General features: G+C 43.1%; 1 protein-coding gene across 5 annotated transcripts in view; it reads left to right on the plus strand.

The window, feature by feature from the left end:
- Nucleotides 1-398: 398 nt before the first annotated feature.
- elf1 (E74-like ETS transcription factor 1) overlaps nt 399-22,783 on the plus strand; it is a 40,969-nt gene continuing 18,584 nt past the window's right edge. For 4 of the 5 annotated variants that reach the window (XM_080502155.1, XM_080502157.1, XM_080502158.1 and 1 more), the window contains exon 1: nt 399-1,055. The gene's annotated coding sequence lies outside the window, so the exon portion shown is untranslated. Of the gene's footprint in view, nt 1,056-14,279; nt 14,315-22,783 lie in introns of those variants that run through there. The other variant, XM_080502156.1, reaches the window with a different exon arrangement.

Below are 22,783 nucleotides of genomic sequence, written 5' to 3' on the forward strand. Positions count from 1 at the left end.
AGTTGAGGATATCTATTAAGAGAAGCTCTGTCGGCAAATGTGTCCCATATGGTCTAGCGGTTAGGATTCCTGGTTTTCACCCAGGCGGCCCGGGTTCGACTCCCGGTATGGGAACGTCTCCTTTTTTCTATTTCTCCAAAAACATTTGTGGTATTTGTTATCAACGAATCATTTTAAATCCACTCTATTTTCTTTTCAGAGGGATCACATTTTATTTTAAGCCGTAGTAGAATTCCGAATTTCACGGAAATCAATTATAAACCCCGCCCGGAGAGGAGTTATCGTCAACCGCTGTCATCTCACTGGGGCTTGGACGTTCCCGGAAGATGCCCATTTCCACCTTCATCTCGCAAATGATTATCCGGAGTTCTAACGGTGGGCAGAGGAGCAAACTCGACTCAAAACAAACCTCAACGTCCCCGAGAATTTCTCTTGTCCATTCCTTCTTCGAGTGGTGTTTGAATTTGAATGCATCGTGTTTGTGGAAGGTAATTAATTTGCTTTTAAAGTCACACCTGTGACTCGGTTACGGTTTATGAAGCGCTTTAATACTAGTTTGTTGTTTTTTTTAAACGCTTTACTGCGCAAAGTGGCAGAGTACAAAAGCATATAGTTGACATTGATTAAAATGTCATGTGTTTGAGTGCTGCGTAGATAAAATGCCTCTTAGCAACTTTTTCCAGGACGTTGTTTTTTTTTCTTTTTTTTTAGTTGACCATCCTCATCCTCACTCGTGAAAGCTCTGCCCCCGTCCTCTGCTCGCTTTTCTACCACCAGCCACCAGCCGACAGACAAAACTTTGGTGCCGGGCCAATTACTCCCAAGGAAAATGTGACTGCTAGGAATTCCCCACGCATCAGCCCCTGCCGGAGAAAAACCGCGACCTTGTGTCAGGAGACACACGAAGGCAGCGGCGGGAGGGGGACGGAGAGCTGACCGGGGACCGAGCCGTGAACATGCAGCTCCACAGCCCGTTAGTCTCACACTGACAACCGGGTGTTTCACCGTTTCACTCCCAGGGATTATAATCTGTGCGGATGACAGTTTCTCCCAGGGTGAGTTCCTCTCTTTCTGGTTCTCTACTCGTCCAGTGTGAGGTCGTGTAGGGGGGGGGGATACATCTACGATCCTCCTCTTTTCTCAACTTGTACATGCAACAATCAGACCTGTTAAAAATAAGCACTTGGCAAAGCTTGGACCTTTTTTGTATTTTGTCTGCATGGGAAAGTTTTCCAGACTGAAGAAAAGTGAACTCATGATGCGAGTACAAGCCTCTGGCAGGGACACACGACCTGCAGGCTCTGATTTCCATACACTACTGCACACACAGATTTCTGTGACCCTCCTTTGTGTCAGTCAGCTGGCATGTGACTGTGTGTGTGTGGGTGTGTGTGTGGGTGTAGTGTCTTCAGTATAACCACATCTAATGTCTCTGACAATGATAAAGTTACACTTGGGTTATTTCTGATGTCAAACAATAACTCTTGGCTTGTCACACAGTAAACATTTGCTTTTTTTTGGTTTCATTTATACAGTTTGGACGTATATTTTAAACCATTTAAATCCATTCCCACTTGGGTGTTTGTTTCAGTCATTCTTTTTAATTAATCACATTTAATTGTTATGATCCCGTTCATATAACGCTGATATATTAGCAATCTTCATTTTAATACAGCTTTAGTTTTGGGGTTGTGCAGTTAAATGAAAAGATTTTTTTCTGGGGGAAAAAAACTGCTCAGTTTCCATTTTTATTTGTAATTTTGCAGGCCCAGTTGCAGCCATATTTGGGATGAAAAAAAGTAAAAACTATTGGAGCCACCGGTGACGCACAGTGTCCCACCCACTTTATTAAAGCAGCCTCACTCTGAAAATATTGACTGAAGTAGGAGGGAGTTGCTGTGGGAGGGAGCCTCAAATACTCGTGGAGCACTCTCTGAGGACAGATAAACAAATGGGTAGTGACTTGCCTGATTTACAAATATAGCTCTGTGGAGCTCGACAGATATGTGTTTTTAAACTGTTGATCAATTCGATCCTGTGGTGAGTAAATGTTTGCCAGATGTTTACATTTTTGGGCCGAGATGCTTGTATCATGGGACTGGAGGTCTGGGTCTGAGCCGGCGGCTGTGACGCAGAGGGAAGACAAGCATTACATGCTTTTTTTTTTTTTTTTTTTTTCCCTCTTTCTGTTAGCCCCACTAGAGACAGGACCAGCTGGGCCCACCAAGTCTTTATCTACACTCCCTCCCCCCTTTCCTCCCCTTCAAATCTTCCCAGGATGGGACCACTGGCTGAGGCTGCTGGATAATTGGAAACTTAAAACCTCTGAAAGCAATTATCCAGAACAAGACTTTCCACAAATACTCCAGAGTGGAGTCGCCCTGTTTGTTTCGGGCATGTACCCTTGTTGTTGGAGCAGCCATGCTGCTGCCCACACATTACCCCCCCCCCCCCCCCCCCCCCCCCCCCCCACACACACACACACACCTCCCCTGAAGGTTTAATACCAAACAGGTCAGATGTTGTGATTTCCCAGGCTACAGATAGAGAGGTTGTGGTCGAGGCTCAAGCAGTTTCCCGGTAGCCTTCTGATCCTGTGACGGTGAGGTCAGCAGTCTGAGCAGCTGAGGAGTGTGATGGTGATCGAGGACAACAATGCAGAGCTGTTGTTGCTCCCCTCAGTGATGAAGGGCTTGTCAGACATCAGATACTTCTTCTTGCCCAAGATGTACCCGTCCGCCTTAATGGGCTTCTGGGTATTGATTTGACTACACAAAAAGAAGAAGTGGGCTTTTATCCTATTTAGAAAGCAGCACTCCAGTTTCACAAAAGCTTTCAGAGTGGCCTTGCAACACACGGGGAATACAGTGGCTTTATTTTTTATTTTTTTTATAGCTGGGCATGTGTGATGATCTTCAAAAAAAAAAAAAAAAAACTGGTCAATGTTCTTGTCGGTTTATAGGAGAAAATACGGTCCTGCTTTAATGTCGACACATGCAGTCAATAATGAGCCACACTCAAAAAGGGTTTAAGGGCCAACTCTTCCTGAGGCCATCAGCTGTATTAGTCATGCTTTCTTCTGGTGCAAATATGTTTAATATGGTGCCTTACAAATAACCACAAGATGGCAATGTTCAAGTGCTTTGACTAAACAAACATGAGTGAGGTGGCTGAAGCCTCAGATGACTTGCAAGAATCCAGGAACCAACCTGTAAAAGGAGAAATAAAACTGGTGAACTTCCCTTTATTCACAATGTATGAAAAAACAACCCAGACCTGAAGGGGTCTGTAGTCTATTGAGGGCTTTCAGGGGAACTGCTCTCTGTGAAGTTCCTGAAATTAACTACAGCGTGCTTGTGACACCTGAATATCACCTCGTCCGACATGTTTGATTGCCAGGCAGCAGCACTGAACCGCCGCTGGACGTGACGTCAGAGAGAAAGGAGAGACGAGGGAAATTCCACCTGTAACCTCATGCTGCTCTCATGCTGCCCGTCTCACAAACATGTGACTCAGACCAGTCATTCTGCCTCGGTTCACCATTAACCTGTAGCTTGTTGTGACGTAATGCCTTTTTCAGTTGAAACTAATTTTAGCACCGAAAAGGAGGACAAGTTTTCTGTGTAGTACCGAGAAGTCTACGCATTAAGACATTATGTGAAGTCAGCTGATAAAGGTTTTAAAACTAAATCTCATAACATCCATTCAGATACATGATTGGCTCATTGAATAATCATAAAACTGCACAAAGTGGAGCAGAGGGAGTGGGTTTGCAAGTCCACTGGATCGGAAGAGCAGCAGTTTTCTTTCTGAATGATACAGTATGAGGTTATTCACTTTCCCAGGAGGGTTTGAAGCTGATAAGTTTCACGTCTGTACATTATACAGTATATCACGAATTAACTGTAAGCCACTGCGCTTCACGGTCTGAAAACAGTACGTTTTCAAGCATTTTACAAGCATGTTTAACTTCATTTAGTTAAACATGCTTGTAAAATTTGTATACATTTCTGTGATTATATTCAACTTGAGATCATTTATGATCGTTTCAGGTCGTCGTCTAAACAGGATCTATACACTCATTGGCCCCACAAGTCCAACCTGGACTCCAACTTTCTTGCTGTGAAGGCTTCTTCATGCTGCCAATGTCTGCGAGTGTCCGCGAGATAAAACAGAAATCCTGAAGTGAAACATAAAGTAGTTGAGGGAAGGTGGAGAACGCCGGACAGCAGAAGTGGAGATATTTCTGGGATCGTTCCGTTATGAAACGTGTGTGGAAGTGAGGCCAGAGTGGAGCATGGCCACGATCGTGTGCGCCCCGCGGACATTGGAGAATCCTTGAGTCAAGAGTGCTGATCACCGTCTGGCCCTGATATTTCACTAGAAGACAGAAACTAAACTTTTCTGTGCAGCTGTTGTGTTGTGTTGTGCCCTTCTCAACAATCCTGCGTCCTGGGCCACGTGCATTAAAACAGCCTATCGCCAACCGCATAGAAAATGAATAAATGTGTGAAAACGGCAGCAGAGCCTCCTCTATTGTCCTCATTGATAACGATCCGCTTGTGGAACCCGTCACGCCTCGTGATAGCTTGTTTGTCGACGGAACCGGTTTTTCGGATGGACTTGTTTGGTCTGCACGAGGGCTCAAATAGCAACGTTCACACTTCGTCACTAATGCAGCAATCGCACCAGGATTAGTGTCAAACAGACCCTACCAGGAAGATGTTGACACACCCTCAGAGACACTCATAAAATGACAATCATGTTTTTTTCCCCCCAGATTTCACAACTAATTATTCAAGTTTTACCCCATTTGTCACCTAGAAATGCCTCATCATGTAGTGAAGAAGTAAAAACTTTTTGATTAGTCATATTCTCAGTCCGTTGAGCCTTGAGTCACAACTAAAAGCATATGCTTGAGGCTTTAACACTTTTTTATCCTCTGACAGGCCAGAGGAGAGCAGTTTAAAATCTCTTTTTCTGAATACCAACAGGAAAACAAATGAAAGATGTATAACTATTTATTCACACATGTGGATAAAATATTACATTTTCAATCCAAAAAGAAATCCCTTGCCTGTTATGGAGGGAAAATAGAATCAATTAAGTGTGTACACTGGACACAGAACCTGTATATTGTGTGTCTGTTGTGTGCTGGCGGAGCATGTTGACATCATGAGATCTGTTAATCACGTTTGATATTTTTATGGTGACCGCTGGCCCAGGGGCTGAGAAGGCACGCATTGTGATGGGCGAGTATCACTGATGTGTAATCACATTAAAAAAAAAAAGGGCTTCATGTTCTAGCTTACTCCAACATGATCTCCCGGAATACTTCCTCAAAAATAGAAACCGGCTTTGTCTGCAACTTTGGAGCATAATGATATTTCAGCCTCTCATTTTCCGTGTCTGTGAGAGCTAATGAGGTAGTCGTGAGTGGTTCACGGAGGCCTTTCATGAGTCAGCTCAGCTGGTGCTGCTCGGATTTAAACAGTCAGCTTTGCTCAAACAAGCCAAATGATCTGTTCTCATCCCGCTTTAAAAAATGTAACTAATACAAACAAAGACAGCTCAGATAATTTCCAGCGAGCTGTGGCAGCTCATTACAGCTCCCGAGATGCAGTTGTCTGTCTTCCCCAGCGGTGAATTTTGTCAATTTAGGCCGGGTCTCATTATTTTGGGTTAATTTTAAGAGTGACAGGCAGTTCTCAGGCTTGTTGAATTATTCAGCTGCATGCAGCCACAGCGTATTGTAATCAAGACCTTGAGTGACAGCGCAATATACATTAAGGGTCTCATGGCCTTTTATTACTAATGAGCTTTAGATGAACTCAATCTGATTGGTTAAAAAAACAACAACAACAAAAATGGCCTTGAATTGGAACAGACTGGTACCAAATGGGCTTTGAGCACTAAATTAGCTTTTTGTGAATTTTTTAATGCGTAGTGATTGTTTTTGATGGGAGGTCTGCAAGAGGAACATCCTCTGTAGCAGCTGTCAGCAGCTGGTGCGTGACTGCAGGTAGCTGCAGCGGCTCAGAGGTGTGACCTGGATGATCTGGATTGTTGGCCCGTTCCCTGTTTTTAATAATTGATGAGCTGCAGTCTGTTTTATACGAGCTTGGGAAGCAGCAGGTCCAAGGCTCCTCCATCTGCTCTGTTTCCAAATTACACTGTTGGAATATGAATACAGAATTCACCACACCCCCACCCACAACGTAATTAGAACTTGTTGTGACTACGTTTCACTTATGGATGCACCGATCCAGGTTTTTTCACTTCCGATCCGATCCCGATACCCAAATTTGAATATCTTCCGATACCGATATTATTCTGATACCGGAGCTCTGTTTGCTTTAATATAATCATTTTCATTATTGTTGATTTTATGTGAGGCTGTTAGAAACTCCCCTTTACAGTAAAGTATGAAATGTACAAATGTATGCATGTATTCTCTCAAAAGAGAACTTGAGGTTAGTATCGGGTCAGAAAAGAATCCAGTACAAACTATTTTTGTTCACTTTGTGAGGGTCTGCGTGACGTCATCATCTCATAATAAACTAGTTCTCTTATCTTTAAAACGTCAGAATCACTTAATTAATTCCTGGAGAAATTTTTTAGCAAAGCAGCACAAACTGCAGTGTTTCCAGTTCTAACAGAACACAATTGATTGGGACTATTTTCAGAGAGTTTAACGTGGAGTGGGACGAAGCTTCATGGAGGTGTGAATCGCCTGCTACAGCGGAGGAGCAAGCTGTTCCCCTCGGGGAGCTGGAGTTTTAAAACTGTGATGTCTGGTGGCAGAGCGACCACCTCGCTGTACAACGCCTTTACAGACATTCACATCGATGTGCTGTGGTGTTTTGAGCGTAAAATCGGTCCAAAAGGCGACATGTTGTCATGTAAAGTTGGGTAGCACGGATAGCGCTACTTCCGTTAGCATGGTTAAGGTGGCTGCAAGCTGTGGAAAGGATTTCCTGACTCATTACTCCGCGTCTCATTGAGACCCGCCTCCGTTCAGGAAATCCATTCCACATTTTGCAGCCAGCGAGCAGAGGATGGATCGGAAACCTCCGCAGCTTGGATTGGAAATTTCCGATCCGTGAATTACGTTCATGTCGGAACCCGATACTGGATCGGATCGTCCCCATCCCTATTTTCACTTATTGATAAGTTTTACAAAGTTCCTTGAATATTAAAAGATTAACATTTAGGAAGTTGGAATTCCAACTTTTGCTGGATCTGAAAAATGATTACGTAGCCGTTCACAAATCTTTTAAATGAGTCTTTATGTCAGCATTTGTAAATCCGTTATGCATCTGAATTATTGTGTTAATTTGTGTTTGAGTCAGACCAGGGTTGTTATTGTCCACTTATTATTTCTCCTCTATTCAAGTAAACACCACATTCTCCAATGGAATGGTCAAGATCCGATCCCAGTTGTTGAGTACACTCTGCACTTGTTCATCAGTCCATCACAGTACAAACACAGAGAGTACCCTGAGGAAACCCACACGTGCTTCAGTACAATATATGAACTATCCACATAAAGGCCCAGAATCCTACCCAGACCTGAACCAGGGGTATTCTTGCTCAAAGTTGAGAATACCAACCAGGAATGAGCCAGTCTGGAGGAGCCCAGCTTGAACTCTTTAATCCTTGTAGCTCCTGTGGCCTTCTTTGAATCATTCATGGTGCTTCTTCTGGTCGAATGTTGCCACAGGTGAAATCAAAGTCTCTGGGTCATGTTCAGGACTACAGTCCAAGATTTGCAGTGGGCGGTAAAGTACATGGCTGATCTTACATCAAACACTAGAACTAGAAAAATCCCCTGTGCTTGTCTGCTCAATGAGCATTAAACATTTGTTTCATATTTAGAATGAAACCGTCCAGGAGAGGCTAATAGGTAATAACCAGGTACTCTGCTATGTTGTACCCAGTTGTTTAAGTCTTTTCTTCAGGTATTTGCTTGTGTGATCCAACCAGCTCAGTTTACTCATTCTCATGAATTTGGTTTTTCTACATTTTTGTTTCGGCCAGATTTTGCCACCGTTGGGTTTTGTGAAGGAAAACTACAAGTGTTCGAGTAAGTAGCTTGTTGCAAATGTCTTGACGGCTTCTTGCTCATTTGCAGGGAGATGGCAGACATGCACTGAGTGGGACGTCAAGAGCGCTTCTGCAGTTGAATTCTCTTTTTGGAATGATGGCCTTGGTGCACTGTGTCTCTTCCAAAAGTCATTTGCAAGTGTGCGTATGGTTCACGTTACATGCTAGTGTGACTAAATGTCGCTGAACCCTCCTGTGAGGGGCCTGTGATCTTTGCATCACTGGCTGCTTGGAGATGCTAATGAATCACTCGCACAGCGAGCCGAGCGGCTGCACACTGAATGTGGTTTCTGTGCTGCCGTCCGCATAGCAGCTCTTTGTTAGGTCTGCATTTCTACAGTCACGCTCTGTCAGCACAGTGAATCATCTGAGGTCCTGGCTCAGCTCGGGGTGGTCATTGTCCAAGAATGATCAAGTTTTCATACAAAGCTGTCAGCTTTTTGAGCTGGACGAGACGACTGCAACAACATCGTCTGACCCCAATCAGCTGGTGTGTTTTTACCCCGGTCTGTCCTCCTCCCTCCTCTTGTCACGTCAACTGGCATCGGGCCGTCTCGGCTGACATTCTCCCAGTGCAGCATGCGAGCGTCTCCAGCAGCCATCAGACAGCCTCCACCACAAACACAAAAGAAATCTGTGCCCTCAAAAATGCATCTTCATCTCAGTCTTTCAAGCATTAGTTCAGAAATGGTTTCTTCCAGTTCAGAGTCTTTCAGTCGGCAATCTCAATTGTGTGAGGAGGGCACCTGGTAGTGGGACTTGTTGTTTGGTACGGAGTTGTAGAACATCTACCCATGTACTTTGATTTCTTAGTTTTTACCTCTACTTCCAGCATGAAAAGAAAAAACAGAAATGATCCTTGGATATTGATACAGTAAGGTTTAACTATCAAGTTGAATGACTGAAATGATGTGAGATTACGAAGCAAAGAGTTAAATGTGAGTGTTAACAGCTCAAAATGACATATTTTTGATAAACAATCAAGGAGATTAATGTCCCACAGTTAGTTGTCTAATTGAAATAGGTTTGACTTGAATGCATTTCAATATAACATGCTCACAAATGGGGTTTTTGAGGTTTGTCTAGTTTTAAAGGAAGAGAGCAACTGTTGGCCCTTTCTTCATTATTGTGCTGCAGAGGAAAGGTGTGTCCTTGATAGCGCGCTTGGTCACGTGACTCGGCCTGATCACACATCAAGGCATTCTTCCTCTGCTCCAGTTAATGCACTACCATTGTAGGAATAAAGCAAAGAGCACAATGCCCCGGGTGAAGCAGGCTTTTTGTGTTTTCGCACTGTGGGTTGGATTAAATTGTGTCCCAATGACGTATTTGAAGAAACAGCAATGTAAACATCTTCACTTTTATTGCTCTTCCTCAGCGTGTGGATCTAATTTGTTGCGCAAATCTGGGTGACTCAACTTTGAGTATTACAAAAGATAATTAGAATCATGTTGCATTTTGTGTAAAAAACAAGTACACGAATCTCTTGGTGTAAATGCGATACTGTATATCCAATGCTTTTGACATGAACTTTATAATACTACAAATATGCTGCTGTTGTCAGGCTTGTCAATCCAGATTGAAGGCTGTGGATGTGTTGCAGTGACCTGGTATTAGGTAATGTGCTGCTTTTCTGTTGATGTCCAGTTTAGTGTAGACATCAATTTGCAATCAAATGCATGGTTTGACAAAGCTATTGTCGTTCTTTTGATCTATCTGGGTGGAAAAAAAATGACTAAACTTCCCAGCAGTTGCAAAAAAATGCTTTACTTTGCCTGCTGATATGAACTTTATGCAGCTGAGACTGTAAAAAATACTAAAGTAAACACAGTGAATTTTCCATGACTTATTTGCGCCAACCATAATGTGAAGCATTGGAACGATAATAAATGTTAATGTCACATTACCTAGAACTGTACCCAACAGAACATGATCAGAAAAATACTGACATCTGGCATTCATGTGGGAGAGGATTGTTATTAAACCATAATGGATATTCTTATGAGCAGCTAGTTTGCCGGTTGACTTGTAATCACAGGGACATGTGTGTATTATCTGATATCAAATACATTTTAGCATTGATATTTGTTGTAGCTTCAAGAGTGTTTTATAGGTCCCGTTATTTTTTAAACTATTTAAATATAATATTTACTATGAAGCACATAAAGCATATCGTTTGTGCTTCTGGCTTGTCTGACGTCTCACATTTCCGTTGGAGTTTTGAAATCCAACAATTATCAGAAAATGATCATTATTTCCAAACTGACAGCATGCACATGGATAAACCGTACTTCTTATGATTCTGCATGCCCAGCTTTCAGTTGAGTCAAAAGGTCACATGCAGAAAGAAATCTGGAGTGTCTCTCTTTACGGGAACATGCATGGACTTGGAGTTCATCAAGTGCTGTCCTTGTTGTTCCTCGAACCAGAAACTTCAAGGGCAGTGCTCCATGTAGGTTAAGATACTGTCAAGAGGCTGGAGAAATAAATGGGCTCCGCCATTGTTACTGAATGATTGAATCCAGTGATTTGTCACCTTTTTTATCTGCTCTATTTAGAGACTTTCTTTTTCACAGGATTGCTCTTTGAAGAAAATATGTTGATACTTGAGCATTAGAAAATGACAGTAGAAGCTCAGATTCTTTGATGGTTTAGTCTGTTGTACAGCAGGTACTCTTTTAAGAATAATAATCATTTTTCAGGTTCTCATTTAATAAGCTTGGAATATATTTTCTTTATTGGGCTTGTGTCTCTTTTTAGCCACGGTTCCAGCGCACTTTCTGTGCCGGGGCGTCGCAGGGCGGGTTTTCTCATGCCACCACTGAAAAGTTGTGGATGGTACGGAAAGAGCCCGTTACCCTTATCCGCTACCCCTCTGTTGGTACCAGGCCCCGAGGAACGGGTCTATGAGGAGGAGCGACGACGCTGCCGTCTGCTGATTGGTAGTGACCATCGTCACTCTAGACGTGCCCACAATATTTCATTATTTCATCGGTCGTAAACCCTCCCATTGTTGTTTACATTCAGTGCTTTGCGTTCACTGGTTGATTTGTTAACTGGGTTTATTGAAACATTGCCGCGACACGGCATCACCACGGTCTTTTAACAAGGTACAGACGCTCCTCTCAGGAACAGGAGGCGGAGCTTCAACAGGAGCTGGACGCTGTTGTTCACAATGAGAAAGTTTAAACTGAGTCACAAGAGAACGACTTGATGGTCGTCGGCTGCTTCCGTGTTCTTCGCTGGACCAGTCTCCTAGTCGTTCACAACCCCGCCTACATTTTGACCGTACTTCCTGTGGTGGGACCAGAGACAGAGTTGGTCCTTGGGTGCGCTCTGCTGTACCGTAACCTCCCGCTCTGCTACGTACCGCACAGGAGACCAGCGACTTTATTCTCAAAAAGGAAACCTTCTTTCTATTGGCTTTTGAACAGACTTCATGTATCCAGCGGTCTCAAGGCTGCAGTGAGCCCAAGGGCACTTCAACATATGGACAGGGCAAGATACAGGATCACACCATCAGCCTTGGTCCTGGCAGAAGATCCTGGCACACTAACCGAGCCACAACCCACTCCAAGGTCAAACCTTTACCCCATGGCAGGAGAAAAAACTAGGCTGTTGTTTTGGGGCTCAAACACTGTGTAAAACTTTAGTGTTTAATAAATTAGGATTATGCCTCAGTTTTACACAAAGTGAATAACATTGGGACTTAACTTTGCTTGTGTACATGGATTTGTGGTGTGTGTTTTTGTATGTTTACACGGTTGTCCTAGATTTTAGCAGTGGCGCAGTGCATTAGCTTTTCGAGTTTATATTACAAGAAGTGCACAGTTTCCTCCAAGGCTTCGGGTTAGTGGACAGTATTTCCAAAGGCGGGTGATAAATGGAGCTTGTTTGGTATAACTTTCCCTCACAGCAAGGCTATCAATTTGCTCTGACACAAACAGCTGCTTTCCACTCAGGGCTGAACTGTACTGAACAGAGGCCGGCGAGAATTAATGTGATGATGAGAGTACTTGGTGGATATTGAGAGGGTGAATCTGGGGCCCATGACAAGCCAACCGTAGTCAGTTTAATGTGCAGATTCTTCAAATATCAAATCTTAAACCGATGTAAATTGAGTTCCAATCACACAAGTATTGGATTCTAGTGAATACAGATGTGGCAAAAACACTCATCGTAAAACTGAAACTTACCATACGGCGTTATATATGTTGAATGCGCAATGAAATAACTGCACTTTCTCTTCTTGGACCAAATGTAATTGCTACTGGGCCAATTTAGTTCTTTTTTCTTCCGTTTCATCTCACGTGTCTGCAGTTTCAGAAGGGCAGCAGCTTACTGTCTTTGTAGCTATTTTACTTGATTTTTGTGCTTTCGACCTCCAGCCTGTTGCCATGAGGTGTGATGTAATTGTACTAATAATGGCGTGAGATACGATACCTTATCAAAATGATCTTGGCAGGGAATGAAAGCTCAGTGCAATGAAACATCAGTTCGGTTAGCCTCTTACATCGTGCACATATGCAGTATATTGTGGAGCCCTAATTAACACGGCAGGTTTAAATAAAACACAAATGTACTGGGTTTAATATCAACCAATGAGGCTTTCAAAAGCAGGCCTGTCTTGTTTCTGTCTACATCCTGCTGACGCCTCCTCTTTCTTTGTGGTCAACCCACTTTTGCACATTTTTACATCTTTGATGCAGTTTATGTCTTAAAAATCTAATTATTACAATAAAAAAAAGGTTTCTCAAATATTGGTCCATCCAGCTAGTTTAAAAAAAACCCTGTTTGTAAACCTTGTGATAATCATTAAAAAAAAACAAGAAAAACGGATAATTCATCTCTAATAGAAAGTCAAGTTTGCCTAAAATACTGTTTTCATAAAATGTAGAACTTGTAAATATATAAAGTTTGATCTCCCCTGACATTGAACACACAAGTTTTCACTGGAAGCGTGTCTAAATTGGTGTGAACAGCCCTTCGATAGGACTCAAACATCCACCACAGACCACCGCTTCCTGTTTCCTCTGTTTCCCCAGAAGTGACTTCTGATAAAGATCCTTATCAATGCTGATGTTTTTGAATATAGAGAAAACTCAACGTGACACTAAGCGATTGATGTATTTCCTAGTACTGATCAGATGTGGTAGCCTTTCTGCACAGCGCGCCTTACATTTCAGTCCAGATGTGCCTCAAGTGTCGTTAGGAGATCAAACTTTCCTCTGATGATTTCTCAAAAGACGTGCTTCCACCTCGTGATTATGATCACCTCGTTTTGAAGAGGAGGAGGAGGAGGAGGAGGCGGAGAGATTTTAGGCTTCTGCTATGAAGCACTTGCTCATAGCGAAGTGCGTTTGACTGTGAAGTCTTTTTTTTTTTCTTTTTACCTCCTGCTGCTGGAAGTGGCTTTACGGTGATGCCTGCTGCCGCGGAGCAGCTCCTTCACCAGCCGTCTCACTCGACGGGGCTAATAGGCTCACAATTTACTGTCAAGGTTTTAATGGCACACAAAGAGACGTGCTCTCCCTCTGACCTGCCGCACAGGCTTTAATTACTGTGCCTGGCCCATATTGTACGGTCAAAGTCTAAAGTAAGTGCATACCTGTCCAACTGTTTACTTGCACCTCCAGCACGCCACCGCCTCTGCAGGAGGAACCCGTCTATCGTCTTTCACGCTGTTTTAAGGTGTGGCCCCCTGGTTGGCCCTCTCCGCTCTCCCCTCCCCCGCCGTGGCTCTGTCCAATCCCCGCCACACGCACAACTCACCTGAAAGGTTTTGCATTTGGGGCCGATACTGGCTGCTGATTGGCCAGGTGAAGGCCCTCTGCCTCAGCGCTCCCCCTACCAATGGCGACGGCGCTGCGTGACTCACAGGGAGAGGACAAGTTGCTTCGCTACACTTCTCCTTTTTCTGTTTCAAATAGCAGCCATTGCATTGTCCCCCCCCCCCCCTCCTCCTCCCCCCTCCCCTCCTCTTTAGTTCTGTTTTGCGGCTGAGAGAAAGAGGCGCGGGGCTTTGCCGGTCCACATCTTCAGACACCATTACACGCCTCTGAACACGACTTGGATTATTCCCAGTTTCACCTTTTGTTGTCTGTTTTTTCCCTCCCCCCCCCTCCCTCTTGATTTCCAATGGTTGTTGAGATCGACACTTGTACGAATCCTATTATGGACCGTGTCATCCGAAGTCCGTGTCTTTGAGGTCAGTGATAAATATTCTTCTTGTCAAACTTGATCAAATTAATTGTTTTGTTTTTATTTGGTGACAAAAAATGGCTACATTTGGTTTCTGATAATTCTTTGGTCATTGTTAGAATACATTTTACTGTGTACAGCTTGAATTGCGAGTATTTTGAAGGTTGTGTTTGTAAGCCGACGCGCAAACAGGTGGTTAAGTTGACATAATGTGCACCTTTGTGTTTCTCATCACACTTTGAGACAAGGTTGTTGTAGTTTACCTGACATTTGGGAACAGGCCTCCCCCACCTTCAGCTGGGCCGACTTCTATATATCAGATGTCAGAGAGAGGAACGGCAAACCAATACTCGCTAAACTGCGATTACGTGAGCTTAGTTTGCACAGGCTGAACCTTTGTCCCTAAACCTTCAAAAATATTGAGGACTTACCTCGAATATGATTTGAAACCACAAGTTTAAAGTTTCAGTACTTTGCATTATGAGAACAATCAAGAATGATCTTTAGCTGACATGTCTGTTTATTGCGTTTCTTTTATGACTTGTTGCCTTATATGGTGTGTTGAAACAAGGGCGGGAACAGAGTTTTGCAAGCCCCTTGACCAATCCCACTTGTATTTTCCAAGGTGTAGTAACCTGTAATGACAACTCATGTTGATTTTGATCCATCATTGCCGTCACACAGTAGTTATTAGGCATGTGAACGGCTGCCCTTGTTGTCTAAAAACAGCTGTGGTTTTGCTGTTGCATGAAGTCACTCCTACACGGTTCGGGCATCAAAATCTTCCAGAACAGAATCCTGCTTGCCTTGTGATGCCCATGTCATTTCTATTCACACGAAGGTTTGCACCAGCCATATTTTCCCTCATGCAAGCTGACCCTCCCCGAAGTAGTTTTTTTTCGGCCCACCAATCAAAATATTCAGGTCCGTGTTGCTGAGTTTCTGTTTCTAAAAGTTGCTCAGTGCAGCAGAGATAAAAACACGCTTCCTGTTTCACCAGAAACCTACTCTGCACTTTGTTGGCCACAGAAGACACCGAGTACAAACTATATCACTGAGAACGAACTTGCTGCTCTCTGAACAACATTGAAGATTCACTCCCACTTTCTTTAAAAGTCATATTCAAATCCAGGAGCTCAACTGTGAACCTGGAATCCATGAGGACCATTTTCATGTCATGTTTGTAATCGCATGCAAAATTCCTCAGCTTGTGAATGTTTAATTAATTTGACATTCCAACTGCCTTTGCCAATGAAATGTAGGGCTTACAGTTGGAACTCAAAAGTGTGAGCATGGAATGCATCCTAACTGAAATACCAGATATACACCCATACCTTAGGCTCAGTTAACTATAATCAGGTATGGCTAAACCGGCTTTGCACTGAAAGAGCAAAGGAATTGCAATATAAAAAAAAATAATTAATAAATATATATATATATATATACACCCCTTGTTGCAGCAGCACACACTGCTGTGAGGGAATGGCTCAGTTGTTGTGCAGGTATGAGTTTGCATTTGACCCAACTTTGTCGTCATCGTCTCGGCCCATCCTCATTTGGATTGTAAATGAGGCTCCAGAGCACGAGCTCCTGCTGTCACGGCTGTTTTGTGAGACTTTGTGTCTCAGTCAGAGCACAGGGGCGGAAAATGAACCGCAGAGGGGCGACACCAAATTGTTAGGTTGACTCCTCACTCAATACAACAGCTCAACAGGTCTTATCCTGTAATTAGATCATTAGGCTCCATGGAGGCATTGGTAGAGAAGGCCATGATGAGATCTGGAGATTAGAATTATGTGTTTATTACTACTGCTGAGAAATGTAGAAATCGATTTATTTCAGTGCCATGTTCCCACCCTTTTTTTAAGAGAATATGGTAAGACACTTTTTTTTTTTAGAACAACAATAATACGGACTTGTCAGTGTCGGTTACATTTCATATTGTCTCTACAATCACCTCTGATCTACTGAAGTGGGCGTTCCAACCAGTAGACTCACAGTGAAACTAGTGGGTCTTGTTTAACCACGTGGCTGGAAAAGTCAAACTGAAAAAGCTTCTTCTCTGCCATTTTAATTTCTGTCGCCGGAGTGGATGGAAGCCTTGATGCAGGAGAAGTAGAGCTGTTACGGAAAAAAATTAACTTCTGTCTCAGCTGGGAAAGTTTGGGTGGGGAAAGTTAATGTGTAACTCTCTAGGCTATCCTCATAGCTACCGTGCCACTGAGCAAGGCACATTCTACATGATGTGTCTGTGTTAAAGCAGCGCACACACGTCGAACGCACTCCTTGGATAAATAAAGTTGTCGGTTAAGCAACTATCTCCCCGTGTTGCAACTGTCTCATACTCGGAGCGTGCTGGGACTGGCAGTCCTCCTCCAATTTTACATCGAACTAGAGTTATGATCATCACATTTCATCACTTAGCCTGAAAATAACAAAAAATGTTTGGAGGCTTTCTCTTCATACAAACTTCCTTTCAGTCCAAAACAAGAGTGTTTGTCTCGATCTGTATCAAAGAAGACCTGCTTGTTTCTTGTCTTGCCTCTTTTTGCACAGACTCATTTCCTGTGGAGTGAAAAGGATGTGATGTAATCCTGGATTTTTTTTAGTTTTTTAGTGCTTAGGAGACCTGTCTCAGTCTGGAACATTTGATGTTTGGAGTTCTTCTTTTGCATGAGCTTGCATGAGCTCCCACTTCTATGCTTGTTACCAGTTTTTAATGATGGAGGGAGTGGACAGGTGTGTGAGACTGATAACACCCACCTGGCTCAAACCAGTGAAAGACCAGAGCGTCATGTTGTCAGGTGAAGGGAGAGACGGGAGAGAGCATGCAGGAGAGATGACATGTGGAATATCAGGTCACACCTTTTGATAACTGCCCTGCGTGTGTGTGTGTGTGTGTGTGTGTGTGTGTGTGTGTGTGTGTGTGTGTGTGTGTGTGTGTGTGTGTGTGTGTGTGTGTGTGTGTGTGTGTGTGTGTGTGTGTGTGTGTGTGTGTGTGTGTGTGTGTGTGTGTGTGTGTGTGTGTGTGTGTCGGCGGCCTCACCACCACACAATGGTGGAAGGTGTACCTACATTCAGGTAGATTGGAGGTACTGCAACTTCTTTTGAAAAAAAAAAAAACCAACAACAACAAACCAGAACTCCTCCCTATTATTTGTAATATTTTTGTGTGCAACATTGAATTGCTTCTGTAAGTAATTAGTTTTCAGGTTAAAATCACATATCATTAAAGCATGCTCTTCTGATGCCTTGTTGAGGCTCATTAACTTTTCACTGGTAGCCCAGCACTGCTAATGGGCTACTTTTACCTTGGAGTTGTCACACACTTGTCCTGGCAGAAGATCCTGGCACACTTGGTACATCCACAGGATGAGAATCTTTTTCTCCCCAGTCTTCTCACAAAAACATTCCGTCCACACGTCACCATGAACTCGGCTCAACACGAGGCTTCAGGGCATGTAGTACACATGCCAGGCCTTTAGGGGCACTGGGACTCACCAAATACAACAAAAACGCAGAAGAAGACAAAGCACATAGCACTTTAGAAGTAGATAATTCTAGTTCTATAGGTCTATGGTCCTGCTCCTCCTCCTGTTAGCGTCAAGTAGCTTTATAGCAGCTCCACCGGAGCTTGTAGTCGGTGATTGTTGTGGTTATTTGATGACATCACGGACCACGGGGGGCGATTACATCATCTTTTTTTCACAGATGATCTTTTTTGCTGACCTTGTCGTCCACACCCCGTTGGGTTGGACGGGACGAGCTGGTGTTTTAAAATTTCCCCATTCTTGGACCCGTGTTCAAAAAGATCTGTTTTCGCACTTCTAAAACCGCCACATAATAGCTCGTTTCGGTGAACCGTTTTCATGGTGTGGACGGACCCTTAGTCAAAGACTCAAGTATTTTCTCCACCACTCATTGGATTAGAAACAGAAAAATATTGAAAGCTTGCCAAAAAGGTTTTGAATAAAAAAAAAGGGCTTTGCCTAATTTATTGCAAAAAAAAAGAAAAGTTAATCATACTAACAGGCAATTTAAAGCTCTGAGGAGCAAAGTTAGGAATGATTACATTTCAAACATGTTAAAGATTAAAAACAACTTGTCCATTCAGTGATGTATGCCTCTTACCTCAATATTTACTCATTTCTGAAGACTTGGCCAAAGGAATCAGAACTGTGCTGATAAAAACGTTATCGGTCACAGAGGTTGCTCACTGGGCTGGTGTGGGTGGAGACAGGTTTGAGGTGCAAGTTTATTTTGCTCCCGATAAAAGCAGCCAAGGCTGCATCATAAAAGTTTCCATGACAGCCTTGTGGTGGGTGCAGCCTCTTCTTTTATCAGCCACCTCCCGACCGGCAGACAGTAATGCATGCATGTCTGCAAGCTCATCTGCTTTTATTTCCCATTAAAGAGATTCTTCATTTTATGAGGCAACGTCAAGCAGCAGCGGACTGGCGAAGATAAACGCGTCGTCCTCAGCGAGTCCAGTTTTACCTGGCGCTTCTTGTCAACTCCCTCGTGCTCATTTCCACATCACGTCAGTCTCATAATGCAGTATCGGTTGATACAAAGATGTATCCCGATCCTGGCGCAGAGAGAAATTGATTTCCCACATGGTTTTCCTTTTTTTTTTTTTTTTTTCATAGGCTTCGGTGTCAGACACCCAGCTGCAGTGTAGTGTCTGTGTCTGGAAGCATCTGCAGCCCTGTGGAAAACTAGCCATGCCCATAATGACTGCAGCACTCGGCAGCAAACGGCTCCCTGTGTGGAAAGATGTCGGTGACAGAGGCCAGAATTAAAGTGCATACATTTCTTCATTTATTTATGTTTTTGCCTTGACATCTCGACTCTTTTCACTCAATACTTTCATGCCATTTAAACATTTTAAACCGCTCTCATCACCTTTTTCTTCTTCTGGGAGTGATTCACTTGAGCAGACGTGAAAGGACTGTGGCAGACTCTCAGGCATTTCATTTAGCTTCAAGTGGAACTCAGAGTCACACTTATAAGCATAACGGGGCCTTTTTTGTGTGAAGATGACAGTATTTTAGACACAGTATATGAAAAACATTTACCTTTCTTTTTTTATGCTAAATTGTTGCATTTATCCACTCTCGGGGTCACTATGTGCAGAAAGGATTCCAAAGTGACATAGATTAAAAAACACAGTGCCCAAAAAGTCATCTAAAAAGGAAACGACGTCACACAGTGTGACAAATGAAACGGCACAGGCTAAAGTAAAGCTCACTGATCTTGAAATTAGTTTATAGATTTGCAGGAATGGTGCTAGAATAGGTTTGGTTTTGTCATGAGACGACAGAAAGGATGCAACATTTAGAGTTTCCTCGTAAGAGAACTATCCCGCTGCCTCGAAGAGCTCTGAAGGATGAGGTCATGACAGTGGAAAGTCCTCGTGTCTCTTTAACGTCCATCATTGTCATGTTTTAAGCATTTTTGTGATGCCTCGTCCATTTACACTGAGTTACAGCGTCTTTCCCTCCACAAATCCTCTGAACAATATTAACAACTTGCATGTTTTTCCCTCTTGTCACTCCAGTAACAGCCGTTTACCACACAGGTGGAAGCAATTTGAGAGTCCATTCAGCCGCCTGCTTGTGGCTGTTGCATTTGGTCATCAGAGTACACACACACACACACACACACACACACACACACACACACACACACACACACACACACACACACACACACTGCACCTTTGCCGAATTGAATGAGGCCCACCTGCTCTCTCTCTCTCTGTCTCTCGCTCACTCTCTTGCCCACTCTCTCTCTGTATTTTACAATCCCCTCTCTCTCTCTCTCCCTCTCTCTCTGCATGTTCCTAAGCAACAGCCACTCCTTGTTTACCTTTGCGTTTTTGCATTGTGATTCTCGTCAGAACAACATAACCCCGGCCCCCCGAGAGACTGATTGTCAAAACCGCTTTATTCAAAGTAGTATTGAAGCAAAGGTTATCGTTTACATAAGCCTGCCACGCATGTATGATCCTTCATGGAAAGGCTCTAACATTGCAGCCTTTTGATTAAACTGATAGTTATCGCCAGTGTTTTATTTTGTTTACCACATGCAATTACTAAAGATTTTTTAATATAGTTAAACAATAAAGGCATGCAAATATTTTGTTATATAAGGACGTTGAGGAGTTCTGTCTCTTTAAGCAGGCACTTTATTGTCCTCATCTCCTGCTCTCATGCTGGACCTTCCTCATCACATGACTGTCATAAAAACTTGTATTTCATAAAGCTTTCTCAAATATTGACCTGCCCGACTGTCCTTCTGCCTCCTTCACCAGTTTGAAACATGTCTCAAAATAGTGAAATTAACTTTCTATTGATGTTGGTACTGTGCTGACATGAATAAATGTGCTGCTATTAATCCAGCAATGCTCTCAGAACAAAGTTGAGCTCAGACATAGCTGGAGAGAAGTGTCAAGAGGTGACACGCTCACAAGTCTTGAAGTACGAGCGATGCCGTAATACCTAAAGCTCACAATCCAAACATTCATCATGACTTCATCAGCCGTAGGAACGTTAACATTTTTTTGTGCCCCCATTTGTATTTGAAGTATGTACTTGAAATGCAGTGACGGTGCACTTCTGTCGTCAGATCCAGGAATGGGACAAACGTTTATTGGCTTCAAGATTAGATAGAAACATCGGCCAGTGATACCTAATACCACACTGACCCAGTATCCAATTGTGTGAAATCAGATGAGCTCTCTTCAAGGGGCTAAGCTGTCTCAGTGTGAGTGCTGTTATCTGCGAGGCTTTAAGGGGGATCAGATGGGAAGAGCTGATTTAGCTTTTATTAGCTGTTGAACCGAAGCATGATCTGCAGAAATCTGAAAAAAAAAAAACAACAACAAAAAAACCCAGCTTTGTTGAAGCTGCTCTTGGGCATGTTTTACAGCGTTTTAACCTCATGATAAATACATAATAGATGTAAAATACAATAGTTTCAAACACTGTAGAAATTATAAAGAGGGTGCATCTGATATATAACAGGTTTCATTCTGCAACATTTTCTTTCCACGGAGAAGAATTGAGAGAACTTAATTTGAGATGCAGTTGGTATCGTCCCAGGGTTTCCTAAAGATTTGATCGGCATCAGGCAGTTGACCAGTATTATATCTACTTAAAACATGAAAATGAAAACCGTAAGTTTCATATACTGCATAAAGATCAATTTCACATTTTAAGATTTGATAATGATTTCATTAGCTTTGCCTGCCATCATTATTGTCCAGCGTTGACTGGCACGGACCAACTATAACAATGTACACTGTTGTGTGTATTCTTGCACAACAAAGTTGTTAATACGTTTATGAGTGTTTTGTCTCGTGTGTGAGAACCATTGATGATTTTAAAGAATTAGTTTTGAAGGTACTGTAACATTCGTACTTCTCGTCCATGTACTAAAGCTTAAACAACAATCAAATTTAGCTTAACATCAAGACTTGAAGCAGCAGAAATGCATGACTCCACCCAGCAGATAAATCATGTCGTGTGTTAAAGAGTTCTTTGATTCTGTCTGCTGTGAGGCAGGTTGCCCCGGTTTGTGGTCTTTTCAGCCGACTCGCTGCCTGCTCAGTGTTCTCGCCTCCTCCTGTATGAATCGGTAAATGTGCACGTTTCCCCAAAATGTCGCCGTGGAACCCGGAGTGCGGGACAAGACCGAAAAACCCCGAGATCACTTGATCTCGGTCCGGCTCTGTTCCATATCTAGGTGTGTTGCTTTGCTTTGTAACGCTGCATGCCTGACTGTGGGTGGACACATCAGCCTGCTTGTGTCCAGACCTGTTTGGTATGCAGCCTCCTCGGCAGCAGCCGGTCCCCCGTTTAGCTTTCACTCAACCTCAGAGCCCTCAGAGTAGCTGTGCTCCATCTTAACATGTCGCAGGATGCAAGGGCGGTTTGAAACTATCTGTGTGAGAGTCAGTCAGTGTGCAAGCTCCGAAGATAAGTTGTCCTTCCTGGGATAATTTGCTGTTGTGAGGAATTGCATAATCCAGTGGTCGCCATCAAGGATGATGGTTTCTAGTTTGAGAAAGAATTTCAAAATCTGTTTTTTTTTCTTCTGTGTTTTTGCTCCAGCTTGATTGAGATTACGCTGCTGGTATTTTTCTGGTTATGAGATCCAAGCTTGCTGCTGCCAGCATTACTGTGCTGTGACATGTTGGTATTGGTATGAATGTAAACACATCAGGGTTGGGTGTGTGAATAAGCAGGTATGGTAGTGCTGGGTTTTTTTTAAGAACCATTGCAGGCTTTGAATGCTGTTCTTGTAACTTATTCGTCAGTTTATTTTTCTGCAGAGAAGAAATTATAAGCACAGTTCCTGCTGTATGTCATGAGGCTTGCTTACTCTTTAAAAGTGTTGTTCTTTGGGGTTTTTTTTGCTTTTCCAGTCTAGTCATGCATCAAATCGCTCCCACACAGCAACCAAAACAACG

This window comes from Blennius ocellaris (assembly GCF_963422515.1).
Source record: "Blennius ocellaris genome assembly, chromosome: 9".
NCBI classification, from domain to species: Eukaryota; Metazoa; Chordata; class Actinopteri; order Blenniiformes; family Blenniidae; genus Blennius; species Blennius ocellaris.